At 42.0% G+C, this 16,403-nt stretch overlaps 1 protein-coding gene across 3 annotated transcripts in view; it reads left to right on the top strand.

Moving 5' to 3' along the window:
* Nucleotides 1–16,403, top strand: part of RARB (retinoic acid receptor beta) — a 337,858-nt gene that overhangs the window by 108,104 nt on the left and 213,351 nt on the right. Inside the window, exon 3 of one of the 3 annotated variants that reach the window (XM_064444253.1) lies at nt 7,817–7,901. The exons of the other annotated variants lie outside the window; for them this stretch is intronic. The gene's annotated coding sequence lies outside the window, so the exon portion shown is untranslated. The remainder of the gene's footprint in view (nt 1–7,816; nt 7,902–16,403) is intronic. 3 annotated transcript variants of the gene reach the window in all.

Genomic DNA, 16,403 nt, shown 5'->3' with positions numbered 1-16,403 from the left:
GCTGCTTATGCCTTCCTCCATAACTCAAGGAGGCATGAGATGTGCATCAGTTTGTATGATATTTCAGCCTTGTAACCCAGAGTGTGATGACTGCTAATGTGTTTGTTGGGTAGGTTTTTCTGCTTGTACAGATTAATGACCCGATTCAGAAGCTGTTCTACATGCTGGACTCCTGCTGATTCCTGTTTGTGCAGAGTTGCCAGGGAAGCTAACTTTGAGCATATATCCTGGCACAATTTATTCAAGGTCCAGTCCTGGTGCCCAGCCGGAGTTCAAATAATAATAATAAACTGGCCTTCACACAAAATCCTTCTTTTTCTCATCTTGAGGCAGAAATGTTTCTTGCCTGCCGAAGGAGGTACACCGTGAGCACTCTGGGCCTGGGTGGATGTCTCTGTGGACCTCTGGTACTGCTCCAAGCACTTCTCCATGCTGCCACAGAGCATGCAGTTTGAAGGCAAGAAATAAGTATTGGATTCTTTCTAAGTTGTTGTGTCATGAAATACAGAGTACCCGCAGTGTTTTGAGTAAAAAAATTTAGCATTTCCTCCATAAATTTATTGCAGCTTTAATTTGCACCTTTAGAACACTCCAGGTTGTCTTGATACTCAACAACTGAAGGGTCTGTTCCCTGTGTTGAGGCCTCCCTTTTCCATGCAGCTGGTGGTTGGCAAGGTGCTTTGTAATGGACCTTTAGCTGTCAGAGGGGCAGTCGTGTGATGGGTCAATCCAGCTTGAGGAAGTGGTGGTCTTGCCTGAAGGTGAACCAAGAGTAGCTGTGCATGTTGTCTCTTTGTCAGGATCTGTAGGGCTTCACCACCCTCAACTGTGTATGATCCATATATATATGGATCTCTGAGTTGCTTACTACTTAGAGACTTAACCTATGATTTTTACTGTTAGAAATCCTGGATTTCCATCTGCTAGAAATAGTAGTAATCCTGAAAATCCGTAGAAAACTAGTTCTCTAAGAATTTAAAGATCCTATTTCTAACCAAGTTGAACTGCAGTATAGGTGAACGTAAATCTTTCCTGGCTTCTCGCCAATACACTTTTGAGGAGAAATTCTTCCTCACAGAAGGCGGCTGTTTGAAGTGCCTCAGAGATTTGTAATGCGAGAAGTAGCCAAGGTGAGGATGGATTAGCAGGCAGAGTGCAGGTGCGTGTTAAATGCAATTTATCACAGGGATACCACCCCCAGGTATTTGGGTGGGTGGATGGGTTGAGAGATGCCTACCTAAAGCTTTAACTTGCTCAGTCAACACTTAATTCAGAGGATTTTCACAGTTTTCACTGCTTCTAACAGCATTACTGCAGTCGTAGTTTCACACAAATTAGCTATTCTTGAACAGGTTTCCTGTTGTGTTAGGTGTAGGCACCTTTCTCTGCAGAATCACTCAAGCGTGGATGCCTTTTCTTTCTGTGTGGTGGTTGCAACAAGCATACTTATTGTGACCACTGAGAGGTTATCACTGCCTGGTAGGTAGTATTGTGACTTCTCATAGGGGATTTAATCTTCTGGTTTCATGCACACGTTTATGGAAAAGACTCATGTCATGAAAATCTTTGTGTGATTCCCCCATCTCTTTATCCAGCAGCACTGGACAATTAGGTGCTGATTTTACACTTACGTTAGTGTGACACTGTTGAGACGTTGGTGGATTTATTTGTGATGAAATCCTTAAGAATGAGTCATCTGACTTTGTGACTTGCCTTTGGCTTTGTACTGTCTCCCAAGAACATCTATTTGCATTTTCATTGGAGTCTTCGGAGGCATTATCTTTTCAGATGTGAGAAGTAACAGCAATAAACTGCATTAGCAAATCCTCCTACAAGCTGCTTCTGTTTCCTTAAACTTCATGCTTACTAGTTCCTGCTCCCTTTTCATCAAAATAACTTGTAAAGCATAGTGGTTTTAAAGACTTCATGCTAAAATTGCACAGATCTGCTCAGCTGGCTATGTTATAGATGCTAATTGACTGCAGTATGAGAATAAACAAGGGAGGTATAAATCTGAAAATACTGCAAAAGTCGAGAGAAAGCAACTGTGATTTTGAAATGATGGTGTCTTTTTTTGATCATGGGTGGGTGAGACCGGATTCGTTTAATGCCAATAGTAAAGCGTCACTGTCTTCAGCTGCTCTGAGATTTTCCTGTAATGGGTGTGGTTAGAGAGATTGGACTTTTTCACTTTGATACCTGAAACCACAAAAAAGAATCATGTGGTTTCTTTTTCTGTTACCATGTAGACGCTACCTCTGTTTTTTTCCAAAGTTCATTTCATCTCTCACAGCTGAGCTGAAAAATCAAATACCAAATCTGATACTCTCGCATTCCATGTGGAAAAGAAAGCCTGGATTTGGAGTCAGTCCTACCTCTGAATAAATAGAGCCTACTTTTCAAACAAACCTATGCTGATTAATAATGCACTCCTATGTTGTGCCAAAGTAAATTTTGCACAAGAGCAATGAAAAGAAACACATGAAACTTGGAACTCTGCAGTGAGTTTTAATTTTGGTTAACGTGAACCTCGAATTTAGGGAGTCGGGGCTATACTAAAATGGTAAAGAAGCTTCATCTGCCGCTGTCTATGGGAGCTGCTGCATTTTACACAGCTTTTGTCTGGTGTTTTTTTTTCTCTTCCAAGAAGAGAAATAAAGTCCAAAGCTTTGATTCTTCTTTTTCTTTTCTTCATGAGCAAAATACCTTTAGGATAAAAAAGAAAAAGCAAAGAAGCATAACAGTCCTTAAGCCATTAACACGTGTTGTTCATGATACATAGTTAAAGCGTCTTTCTCCTGATATCGGTCTTCTTCATAAGCCAGATACAAAGCCCATGCAACCACGTGGATGCAAGTCAGGGTTTGAGCATTGTGGGGAGACTAACTTGTAGTGGTTTCTGTTGAGAATTTACACTTCTGCTGAAACTTTGAGCTTTAAGCACGGTGTTATCATTGGCTTCGTGCAGTCAAGATTTCGTTTCTTTGGACAGTGGCACACACCACAGTGAGACTTCAGTGGAAAGCAGTGTGAGTTCAGATGAGTAAGATAATGTGGTGACAACATTGAGGTAGTAGCAAGAAAAATGTATACTTTGAAGTAGACACAAACAGTTAAAAATTAATACATTTGCAGTTCGTGATTTTTCATGGTTGGCCTGAATGTAAGAACACTAATGCATTGTGCAACAGTAATTTCTTTTAACACTGGCAGCACCATCCTTGGTGGAAGCAAGGAATTGTTTTGCAGCTCGTCATATATCAGTTTGTCAAGCTTGACCATGTTTTGTATTTATTCAGGAATTATTACAGCGTAGCAAAAGGTGAAATTTTTGCTATGATGTGTAATCAATTCATCTGTTGGCTGGTGGATCAAGCTATGCAGAGAAGCAGTTAAGACATTGCTCTCCTCTTAGCTGTTCGCATTAGTTTTACATCCAGCTGCTTTGCTTCAGCTAGTGCCCCGTTCTGCTGTGCTTGATTCAGTAAATCATGGCTAATAAACATCAATTTGTTAATGTGACGACACACAAAAATATAACAGTATATATAGAGCTATGGTTTTTACATGCTAATGAGCTCTCTGCTCCATTCCTTATTGTACAATTCTTCCCCATTGCCTTTCTGTGATGGAAGTGCTCTGTTCACAGCTCCTACCATGTACAGTGTCCCCATGGAGACCGTATGCGGTGTGCACCTCCTTTTTTTTTAGCTAATAAGATCCTTGATGTTTATAGAAGCTTCTCTGAGACATATTGTAAAAGATACCACTGAAATGAATATTTGCTAGACTACCTAGTATTAAAAAAATAGCAATAGATGATTTCTACTTTGTGGAAGAAGGGGGAGAGGTGAGGGGCCTGTTTATGATATTGTGAGCTTTAACAGCATATATTAAAAGTATTTTTTTTCTTTTATTTTTTTTGCCTGGTGAGGATGCTGCCTGTCCTATTTACATCCTTTTTCTTCCTGCCTAGAATTGCCTTCTTTTGTTAAAGGCGGCTGCTGTACCTGCATTATTGACTGGTGAGGTATCCAAGTGCTAAGTTGCAGTTTCTGTGAAAGCTGTTTGGTTCTGATTATATCCAGTTCAATCTGTTCTGTAACTTGGTCTCCTTTCCTATTTACTGTTGTATGCCTTTATTTATAAATACCTCTTTTTTTGTACTCTTTTTGTATGCCTGGCTCATAAAATCACAGCCAGAAGTACAAGCTTTATGACTATAAAACAAGTCATGCCTACCTTGTAGACTGTGTCATCTGCTGTGATGTTGTATTCTATGTATTATCAATTTTACTGTAAGAGGAAAATTAGAGCATGCATTTTCCACATGAAGAAATCAAATGTAATCTAAATGCAAACCACAGGTTTTATTGCACAGTAATATTTGATAGCACTGCTATTACTAATCCCAGCATGACAAGAAACACAGCATAGTTATGAAGTTCACAGCACTCATTTTTAAATGATCTTTTTTGGTAGGAAAGCCACAAAGCCAGGACAGATTTTTTTTGCCAGTTTTAGTCTCAGATTCGCAGAAATGTTAGTGGAATACTGTATATTTTACAAATTATTTCAGGACTAACAGGAATACGTATCCTTATTAATTTCTGTGAAAACATTTAATAGTAAAAATAAAATTAGATAATTAACCATATCCAGTAAGTACCTTATTATCAGTGCTGTTGCTTCTGTAGGGTACTTTATGGGGAATTTTACTTTTCTTGTGTTTAGGGTTTTAACATCCATAGTCAAAGAAATAAAAGGCAAATGATTGTGTTACAGTGGAGTGCATTCACCTCGCAGGCGGGGAGCATACTGCCGCTGGTCTTGTAGGTTATACAGAACTATTAAGCTGACAGTGAATGAGCTTCTTTGATTGCCCCACTAAAGGTGTTACAGTCATGTAACAATGCGTGGTTTTGGTCAGCTTCAGTAAAATTGCCAGAACTGACCTTATATTACAGCGATAACTTAGTAGTAGGCAAGTGTACTGTTTGGGGGTGTTGGATATTAACTGACGCGGACCACGAGAGAATATATTCTGCCTTCTTGAGATGTGTGAGTTTTTACACGACAGCTACTGAATACTGAGAATTGTGGGCGTGGTCCATAAAGGCTGAGCTGGACTTAGCTGTGGTTAAATCAGTTGCAATTAAAAGTATATTTAGTATGTTTCCCTATGTTTTCCATTTCATGCCCAAAGAACGCTTGCTGTATATAGTTGTTCTCATGATGTATATTCTCCTTACTGTGTTTGTAAATGCTCTACATAGAGTTATCAAAGTAGACCACAGACTGGGATGTAAAAACAGATACAAGCAGGACATGCAGTTGCAGCTGCAGGGAGAATTTGGAGGCTGTTATTGCCAGAAGAGAAACTTGGCTAAAGCCTTGGGCATGATACCCATTTTCAGATGATAAATAATATTGAGTATTAGTCCTCAACAGTTATTAGGAACTCACGTTTTCCTGAAGTCAGAACCATCGTCCTACCTGATACCTCTCTGGATCAATACTTACTTAGAATAAAGTATAGTAAGACCACCTCATGGACAGCACTGTTTCCATTAGATAAAATTTCCTTATAGACCTGTCTTTCTGAAGCAGGGCTCTAAACCAGGTATATTAGACGCATCAGAGAAGGAGAAAGGCAATGCTGCTTCACAGGCAGGCACTTCTTGGGGCTGGTCTCTGGTCCACAGGCATCAGGTCTATAGCTGTTCCTTAAGTATGCACACTGTAACCATAAATGGGAGAGGAAAAGGGAAGGGACTTTAATGAGAGAAGTGAGGAACTTGCCATAATTTGAATTCTTATCATTTATGTATGTAGAGAATTTCATTAATCCAGGTTCTGCGGAAAAATATATGCCGTGTGTTCATGGTAGGCCAGACTGTATTGTGACAGTGGTGTCTTGCATTGCTATATATAGGAAATTTGTTTGTTAGCTATCCTGAGTTCATAGTGCCTTTCTATCTAGTTAGGGTTTTCTTGCCTTTTCATTTACTCTGTTACTGTCTGGGCATCCAGTCTTGTTTCTGTTAAGGGGGTATTAGCAAGGTACCTGGAAGGAACTGGCTTGCTTAAATGATATACACTGTAACTTAAGATAAAATAAATCAAATTCAGAAGTAATATCACTGGTACTTATGTACATGCTACTTTGATCATATCTGTTTGGTTCAGTGTTATTTACTATTGGTGATAATGGTTTGTCTGCTTTATCTCCTCTGTTCTGTCAGTAGTTTTGCCTCTGTCTGTATTCAGTTGTATCAATTAATAATGCTTTTAGTTCATTGATTTTACTTTCCAACTGGCTGAACTTCAGCTGGCCAACTTTCCCTATGTGCAGTTTTCCTAGATCTTCATTGCAAATACTCATCCCTTGCTTCTTCTGAGAGGAAACTGAGAAATTTTAATTACCTCTGGTGACAGCATCCAGTTAAAGGACAGAGAGATTTTTGACAGAGTTAAGTTCTATGTGTTCCACTAAAGCTCTCTTTCCTAAGGAGAACTTTACTTTCAAGTAGGCTGTGGTTGTGTCTTGCTCTTCTGGATGCAGTTATAGCCAGCCTTTTGGTTGTACAGATAAAGCTAGGGTGATGGGCCACGCTGGGCTTTGGTTTTTGTTAGTTTGTTCTGTTAGCTTTCCATATTAAAGCAGAGAAAACTAAGACCTCGTGTGTGTGTGTGTGTGTGTGTATGGATGTGGCCTTTGTGCTGGGAGTAAGTGAAACCAAGTGTTTTAGTTCTTCTCAACACGACACTGTTTTGTTGCTGGAAATCTGGAAATCTCTGAAATACTGAGTAAGAGACTGCTGAAAATGCCACTGTGGATGTTACCAGGTAGTATAGCCCCATCCAGTGACCCTTTCAGTCACTGTTCAGTCAGGGGGTACTCCTGAACCTAACAGTTCCCTTAAATGTGGGTTCAGTTTGAAAAGTCCGGCTGACCTTGCAGTTTGATTTACACACGTATGCATTCATTTTTGTTGACACCTTCTAAGATCTATTCCCCTCCTAGTCCTTCTGCTGGTAGGTGGTCATGGGAGCAAGTCCCTAGTTCCCAGAAAAGCAATGCTTTATTTTATCCAGAGTAACCGGGAATGTTGTACAAGTACCTCAAAACATACTTTCAGAGCCTGCAACTCTTTTACAGATGCCAGGGAGAACAGCATGTGCTTTGACTTTTTTCAACTGTCTTCTCTAGCTCTGTCATCCTCAAAGACAGATTTTGGCTTTTCTTCTTCCCCCCCCCCCTTATTTTTAATATTTTTTATTCTTTTCTTTCTTTGTTCTTATTTTCTTTTTTCTTTTTCCTTCTTTTCTCTTATTTTCTTTCTTCTTTTCCTTTTTTTCTTTTTTTCTTCTGTTTTTTTTTCTTCTTTTCTGTTTTTCTTTACAATTCTTCATATTCTGGGTCTCCTGGGTTAAGACAAGAAGAGTGAATGACTGGGGCAGTACTTAATGTAATAATATCAAATTTTTTTTTAATTTCATGATTAACATTTTGAAGAGAAGTTCAGCAGGCAGTGATTATAATCAACTGAGGATGTCCAGAATACATGAGAAAGCAATGCTTGATTATAGCAGTTTACAGTTTTACAGTTAAAGATATGAAAAAAACCACAAATAGTCCCTTTGGGAAATGAAATATAATGGAAGTGTGGTTATTAAAAACTAGATATAATGTACACTGGTTATTACCTATTACTGTAAATCACCATGAGATGCAGGAAACATATCAGATAGATAAAACAGCCTTCTTGGAATATGTTGGCTTATTTTTCAGTGGATTTTTTTTTCTTCTTAGGCATTGAATTGATTTGGGGTGTGGAATTCATTTAGGAGCATTTTCTGAATGGCTACTGAAATGAAGTTGTTATCTGTACTGAACCGTAAGTCATGTTTCCCCTTACCCCCAGGAAAACCGCTTAAAGGGTTGATCGCATACACCAAGTACTAATAGATATTAGTTACCTACATTTAATGATGTTGCCAGCCTTGAGTATTTCACTTTTCTTAAAATGGAAGTGCATGTTGATCTCCATTTCACAAATGGAAAAATTGAGTCAGATGGAGTTCAAATGACTTTCCTGAAGTCACTAGCAAATCACTGTCAGATCTGAAGATAAAATCCAGCAGCCCTCTCCCTCGTGCCCTAAGTAATTTTGGTTTATTAATGCTTTTATGCTCATTTTGTGAAGATGTGAGCAACTTCACATCTTTAAGGGTCATATCTCTGTCATCTGCCGGTATCCTGTCCATCACCGAACAACTTGATTGTGTTACTGCCGCCTGGATCAATCAGGGGTCTTGCAGTTCTGATATAATTTCTGTTGTCATAGGTGGAAGTGGAAGTAGATACATATAAGTCTAGGTGGTTATGTCACATCTGTACTGTCATTGTCCTCCCTTTTTCTAAGGATTCCCTGAAATAATTCTTATAAATTGCAACATTAAATTCATTCTATGGATTAGAGAGGGTGAGGTTGGCCTAAGGAGGACATCCAACTTCAGCCACTGACTTTGCATAAATCTGTTGTGATTCCAGTCATGCAGTGATGCTAACAGTCAGCTGTTATGTCAAGACTTTTCTTTGATCTGCTAAATTAATATGGATTAGATTAAACAGAAGATAACCAGAGATGAAGAAGGAGGTCAAGAAGAAAATTTTTGGCAGTTGTAGCTTTGAGTTGGGTTAGCCTTGGCTAACAGCTAAATGCTCACCCAGCTGCTCGCTAACTCCCCTCTCCCATGAGGCAGGGAGAAAATAGAAGGAAGGCGAGAAGATTCGTAGATCAAGATAATGACAGTTTAATTGGAAAAGCAAGTGCTGTGTATTTAAGCAAAGCGAAAAGAGGAATTCCTTCACTACTTCCCATCAGCAGGCAGATATCCAGCTGCTGCCTGGAAAGAAGGGCACCAGCATGCATGGTGCTCACTTGGGAAGACAAACACCACAACCATGAATGTCTCCCTTTTCTTCTCCGTTCCCTGAGTGTTTGTTGCTGAGCATGACATCTTATGATCTGGAATATCCCTTTGATAAGTGCAGGTCAGCTGTCCCAGCTATGTCACCTCCCAGCCTCATGCTCACCCCCAGCTTATTCGCTGGGCAAGGGTGCTGCAGGTCAGAGTGGGCATGAGAGAAGGTCTTGCTGCTGTGCAAGCCCTGGTCAGCAATAACCAGAACATCGGTGGGCTTTTAACTCTGTTTCAGCCACAGATCCAAAGCAAAGCACTGTATGGGTTGCTATGGAGAAAATTAACTCCATCCCAGCCAGACCCAGTACAGCAACTAAAAGACGGTTTACAGCTCTAGAGGGTTGAAAAAGTATTGTACTTTTTTAGAGTATTGGGAAAAAAAAAACACCACCAAAACCAACAAACCAAGCAAAAATGCCAAGCCCCAAAAAACTCCTTTTCTAAGGAGCAAACAGCAGCAGGTTAACCATAGCCATTCATAACACTAAAATGATGCAGAGAGCACTGGGTAAATTGGACACTAACGAATTGCCCACAATGAATGGAGTCCAGTCTGGGCAACATCAGAGCCTCTCTGAAATGTCATATGCTGTAATGGCAAAAGAACCACGGGTGGCTGGAGAGAGATTGGGATTACAGAATACAGGGTTTTGTGTCAAATGAGAATGTATTCGTTTCTAAGAAGAAAAAGCAAAGGTGAAATTGGTAGAGACATTTTAATTAGCTTATGTGCCAGTGGGTTTTTTGTTTGTTTCTAATGAATATCTTGATCCGTGACATGGTTATAGAAAGGCCTGTGTTTGGGCAGCTAGCAAGAGAAGGCAGTGGAAAAAACCCCTATTACTCAGTTCCAGGCACTTACTTAATTAAAATACAAAACAGGCAATATGGTCTCTGGATTTATTTTTCCCATGTAGTCCATAAGCAATAAGCTGGAATTGCAGGAAAAAAAGTACGCTTGCACCTTTTTATCTTGACCTTTGAGATGCTGCTTCTCTGAGATGGACATAATCCAGGCCCAACTTTAAGGTGTTGAGAGCTTTGTGTCTGCCTAACCCCAGGTGGGAATACCTCCTTCAGGTAGTCTTTAAATCCTACTGGTAATAGTAAGCCTTGAAGTTCATTAGCTTGCCAGTTCTTCTTTTCAAGTCCCGTTGAGGTGAGATGCAGCCTTGGGTTCCCCTCATGTGCTGTAGTCATCTCCTTCCTCACTAACACCTAAAAAAATAAAAATTAGAGGGTTTTTTCTGGTCTTTCTGAAATGTTCTTCTTCTATGGAGAATTCGTGATTTCTCACCCTCTCACTTCTGGCGCTGTGAGTCAAAACAGTTTTTCCAGCTACCTGACCCTGTGAGCTGTGGTAGTCTCATTGTGCCCAGGTCTCTCATTCTTAGGATCATAGACTAGTTTGTGTTGGAAGGGACCTTTAAAGGTCATCCAGTCCAACCCCCCCTGCAGTGAGCAGGGACATCTTCAACTAGATCAGGTTGCTCAGAAACCTGTCCAGCCTGACCCTGAATGTTTCAAGGGATGGGGCCTCCACAGCCTCTCTGGGCAACCTGAGAGTTGCCAGTGTTTCACCACTCATTGTAAAAAATTTCTTCCTAATATCTAGTCTGAATCTACCTTCTTTTAGTTTAAAACCATTACCCCTTTTCCTGTTACAAAAGGCCTTGCTAAAAAGCCTGTCTCTATCTTTCTAATAAGCCCCCTGTAAGTACTGAAAGGCCACAATAAGGTCTCCCTGCAGCCTTCTCTTCTCCAGGCTGAACAACACCAACTCTCTCAGCCTTTCCTCGTAAGGCGATGTGTTCCAGCCCTCGGATCATTTTTGTGGCCTTCCTCTGGACCTGGTTCACAGCTCCATGTCTTTCCTGTGCTGTGGACCCCAGCGCTGGATGCAGGACTCCAGGTGGGGTCTCACCAGAGCAGAGCAGAGGGTCAGAATCACCTCCCTCGACCTGCTGGCCACGCTGCTTTTGATGCAGCTCAGGATACGGTTGTCCTTCTGGGCTGCAAGCGCACATTGCCAGGTCATTTCCAGCTTTTCATCCACCAGTACCCACAAGTCCTCCTCCGCAGGGCTGCTCTCAATCCCTTCATTCCCCAGCCTGTATTGATGCTGAGATTGCCCCAACCCAGGTGCAGCACCTTGCATTTGGCCTTGTTGAACTGCATGAGTTTCACATGGGCCCACTTCTCCAGCTTGTCCAGGTCCCTCTGGATGACAACCCGTCCCTCAGGCATGTCAACCATACCACTCAGCTTGGTGTCATCTGCAAACTTGTTGAGGGTGCACTTGATCCCACTGTCAATGTCATTGATGATGATATTAAGCAGTGCTGGTCCCAGTATGGACCCCTGAGGGACACCACTTGTCACCGATCTCCATCTGGACATTGAGCCATTGACCACTACCCTCTGGATGTGACCATCCAACCAGTTCCTCATCCACCGAACAGTCCACCCATCAAATGCATCTCTCTCCAATTTAGAGAGAAGGATGTTGTGGGGGACCATGTCAAAGGCATTACAGAAGTCCAGACAGATGTCATCTGTAGCTCTTCCCTTGCCACTGATGTAGTCATTCCATCATAGCAGGCCATTAGGTTGGTTAGGCAGGACTTGCCCATGTAAAGCCATGCTGGCTGTCTCGGATCACCTCCCTGTCCTCATGTGCCTTAGCATAGCTTCTAGGAGGATCTGTTCCATGATCTTCCCTGGCACTGAGGTGAGGCTGACAGGTTGGTAGTTCCCAGGGTTGTCCTTTCTACCTTTTTTAAAAATGGGTGCAATGTTTCCCTTCTTCCAGTCCCCAGGGACTTCAGTGACTGCCAGACTTTTCAAATGTCATGGAGAGTAGCTTGGCAACTATATCAGCCAATTCCCTCGGGACCCTGGGCTGCATCTTGTCAGGTCCTATAGACTTATGTACATTCAGGTTCCTCAGGTAGTCACGAACCTGATCTCTTACAGTGGGAGGGACTTTGCCTCTCCAGTCCCCGTCATATGGACCATCCACTCAAGAGGTGTGGAAAGAGAGGTTGCCAGTGAAAACTGAGGCAAAGAAGTTGTTGAGTACCTCAGTCTTCTCATCTGTTGTTCCCAGTTTGCCAGTCCTGCTTGTTGGGGCAGGGGGGTATGCTTTCTTTGACCTTCCTTTTGTGGGTGGTGTACCTGTAGAAGCCCTTCTTATTGTTCTTTGCATCCCATGCTAAGTTCAGCTCCAGGTGTGCCTTGGTCTTCCTGACCCCATCCCTACACAACTGGACAGCATCCCTATACTCTTCCCAGGATACCTGTCCCTGCTTCCACTGCCTGTGCATTTCCTTCTTGCCCTTCAGTTTGACCAGCAGGTCTTGACTCATCCATGCCAGTCTCTTGCCTTCCTTTCCTGATTTCTTACACCTGAGAATCTAGAGCTCTTGCGCTCTATGGAGAGCATCCTTAAAGATCTGTTTCCTATTGACTCTCTCCTTGAAGAGCTAGAAGATAGCTTTCCTAAAATTCAGTGGTGGTACAGGGAGTAGGCCTTTCTGACCTTGGCAATACCTCTGGTGTAGATGGACCATCATCCACATCATCCATTGAGTGACCTTCCACATCCAGAGCCTCATGCTTGTTGTACAGAGACACCTGGGAAGGTGAGGTAGGCAAGGAGGGGGTTTGCCTGCCACCTAAAGCACGAATTGCCTCTATTCACTCTTTTCCTTTGAGCTATTGACTTCAGCCTGGCAGGGAGAGGATACAGGATCCCCTTGATCATGTTTTTTTTTTTCTGGTGGCTGTTTCTGTTTCAGGGAGGGCAGAGCAGGGTTCTACCAGTCTGTCTCGTTCTCAGACTCCCTGATGCTCCTTAACCATTCTACTTCCTCTCATAGCTCTGCCACCAAACTGAGCAGGTCATCCACCTGGTCACACCTTACACAGCTGTTCTCACTACTGCTATCTCTTACCAGGGAGAGGTTCTGGCACTCTTTGCAGCTGGGTGGCTGCATGTTTTTGTGGGAGCTCTGAGTTGTTACATCCATTCTGGTGAGTGCAGAGGACATGACTTTCTGCCAGGTGGATACCATAGCTAAGCTCCTTCTGAGTTCAGCCACCAGTTGAACCCACCTCTTGAGCTGGTAGGGTGACTACAGCCTCCCTGGCACCCTTCTGTGCGAATTGCTGTATCATCTGTTTGCCTGTGCCTTGCTGCTTAGCAAGCCTTACTTCCAACCTCCAGCCGCTAGCCCTATGTGTGTCTCTAAAAGTTGGCATTTTTCTGTCTATGAGGTTAAGAAAGGAGCTACATGAAGAATTGCATGGTCTGTAGCTGGGATTTCTGTCCCTTGAATCTTGGAAGCTGTTAGATGCAAATAGACTATAGCCCTCTAATGAGAACTGCTCTGTAGGTGTGGAAAACTTATGGTTATGAATTGTATATACTTATTTAATTTCAGTTTTTCTTAGGATTTCTTTCATGAGCTTTTAGAAGCTGCAGTTGTAGGGATTACTTCACTTGGTGTTTACAACCCTGGCTCGAACCAGCTTCATACCAGCTGCTTAGTAGCAGAATGGGGGTTGTAGCAGCAGGAGTGCATGATTACCCCATGGGCCAGCACTGGCTATCCCCTCCTGCCCAGGACCCCAGACCCTGGCATTCCCAATGGGCTCATGTTTTTAAAGTAGTAAAACCAGTGATAGTTGACATATGACAGGTTTAAATGTTAATTGTGTAATTAATGGCTTTGAATAAAGATTTTGATTAGTAAGTTTAAAATAAACATTAAAACAACAATTAGATTTTAAAATAAATCCTTTTTTTAACCCATAACCATGTTTGTTTTAGTGAAATGTAAAGTATTTCCATCCTGTAAGCAAATCAGAACACACGTAGGCTTTCCTCAATTCGTTGTGACCTGTATTTATAAGAGGAGAAAGCTGGGCTTCTTTTAGTTGGGCTAAAGGTGGTTCCAGGCTCAAAACTGCTGAAGTGGATTTGTATAATATCCAGTTCTCGTGTGTACAATTAATTAAAATGCAATGCAGCTACAACCAGCCTGTAAAGAAACACACGGGACACCTGTGAGGAAATAACTGTGATTTAGGCTGAGGCTAAGATGGTGAATTCTTTGTATCTGAGGACGTATATATATGCATTCAGATACATCTTGGAAGTTTGGGTCCTTTCTTCACCATAAGCTGCAGTGTAATTAGTGCAGGCAGGTGGAGTGGGTTTGCAGGGCTGCTCACACAGGTGAGCCTGATGATGGTTTGGAGGACTCACCTGCCAGATGGGTGGGACCTGGGACACCCTTGGTAGGTGAGCAGTGAGCCCACTGCAGGGTTTCACCCTGAACTTGTAGTCCACAGAAGCTGTTTCTGATCCAGGTACCTGTGAAATAATTTGGAATTAATATCTGCTGAGCCTTATGCAGGACAGATTTCTGTGTTTGCTTATCACAGGACCTACAGCTTCAGGTGGGTTTTTAGAGGTCTGCCTCTTCTATCAGTGTCAGGGGTGTTCTGCAGGGCCAGCAAGCCCTGCCTGCAGCACTGCAGTGTGTTGCAGTTTGCTGTAGGTATGTGCCAGTAGCAAGTGACTTTGTGGTTCCTACTGTGCGTCAGGGAGGTAGCAACGGCAGATCTGCTTCTCGGCAGAGTTCCTCTAACTGGTTGGGTGCTTCAGAGAAGGGAGGGCATGATGTGTCAGAGGAGTCTGTAGGGACCCCACTGCTTGAAGGCTGCAGCTGGGTGGGGGGAGAATGGCCATCGTTCCTAGGAGCAGGCCTGGGACGGGGTGTGAGTCCTCGCTGCCCCACAGACCACACTCGTTTGGGTGAACATGGGTGCTCTCCACTAACGTTAGCTGCCATTTTGAGCAGGGGTCATGCTGTGGCTTACGCCCCTGGCTCAGTCACAACCCACACTTCTAGCGTTACTCCTAGGCTGTCCTAACCTCTGCAGCAAATGCTGCCAACAACAGTCTCGAAGCTGCTGAAATTATAAGCAAAAGTGTGTGCTGAAGTAGCATCTTCATTCGGTCACTGGTGTTGTCGCTGTTGTGTTTCTGTGATTGCCTATTCATTTTAATATCTGTATGATAACAGTTTCAAAAAAAGTTGCTATAAATATAGGAGATCCTGTTAAGCCATCACAAAAGGGTGAATATCCTGAAAAGCTGTGGGTTGGAAGTTAAGTGTGCCGCTTTCAGAAGTTACTCCTCCTGAACTGTTGCCACAAAGAGAGGAACCTATGTCAGTGTCTCTCTGTAACATTTAAAGTGTACTTTGTTTCCAAAATATGTTTTGGTTTCCATTAATGGGCTGTATGTACTTTTCTATCCTTTTGATCCTAAAATGAAGCTTGTAGTGAGGAATATGCTGGTTTTACTGTTCGCTTCTGAAAAGATCAAAATACTTTTCAGAAAACCTGCTTTTTGTGGGTTGGTTTTTGGTGTGGATTTTTTTTTTTTTTGGCATTGTACTCTCTGTGCTCTACATTTCTTCTTAATATTAGGAAATTTATTGAAATCGTTCTGTTGTTTGTTAGAAGTATAAAGATCTTATGTCTGTTCATTTTGTAACTTTTGACTTTCAGCACTGTCACTGGAAGGATGAGGTGGTTAATGTTTAATGAAGAGGTCCTTTATTTAAAATGCTAATTAGCCTTTGAAATGAAATAGACTTTAACCAAACCAAAAATCTTTCCAGAAGTTTCAGATGAACTTAGCACTCCCCCAGACCCTCATCTTCTTCCCCTTGGACTTTCCCTGTTGTCTCCCACCATCTCTTCCTCCTCTGGTTCTCGGAACCATCCAGTGTATGCAATACCCCAGTGCTCAGTAGAAACCACAGGGCAAAAACCCTGTTCCATTTCTTTCACTGATAAATACAGAAAGTCTGAGGTGTGTACTGAAATGGAGACACACTTTTCCACAGACCGGTGTGCCTTTTTTTTTCCCCCTTTCTTGAAGAAAGGAGGTCTATAAGAAGACCTAACAATGCCCTTACTGTTCTGTCAGAAATTGCCTGGCTACATCTTGTTTTATTTGGCCCTTGCTGAATGGCAGTTTCATTTATGTTTTGGGTGTTTGGCAGATATTTTATCTTTGTCAAACTTCACTTTTAACATTTGTTTAGATTACTTGTCACAACACTTTCAATTTTTTTCAAACTCTTAAGATTTCAGTCAGCTTGACATTGCTTAGAAGTGGTTTCTAGTATTTTTGAACTTGCTTCTTACATGTTGTCCCTTTTTGAGCCATCCCAGTTAAGTTGGTTGATTCATATTTTCTTTTTCCCACTTTCTCTTTTGCTGATAGTGCAACACGGTTATTTTGAGCCTTTGACTCCATCAATGGTGGGGTAAGCGTCTTTTAACTCCTGTGAATAATAAAGAAAAAAATTACAGTGACATCTGTAAAA

This window comes from Phalacrocorax carbo, chromosome 2 (assembly GCF_963921805.1).
Source record: "Phalacrocorax carbo chromosome 2, bPhaCar2.1, whole genome shotgun sequence".
Lineage (NCBI taxonomy): Eukaryota > Metazoa > Chordata > Aves > Suliformes > Phalacrocoracidae > Phalacrocorax > Phalacrocorax carbo.
The sequence above is the reverse complement of the archived record's forward strand: the minus strand, read 5'-3'. Positions and strand labels throughout refer to the sequence as shown.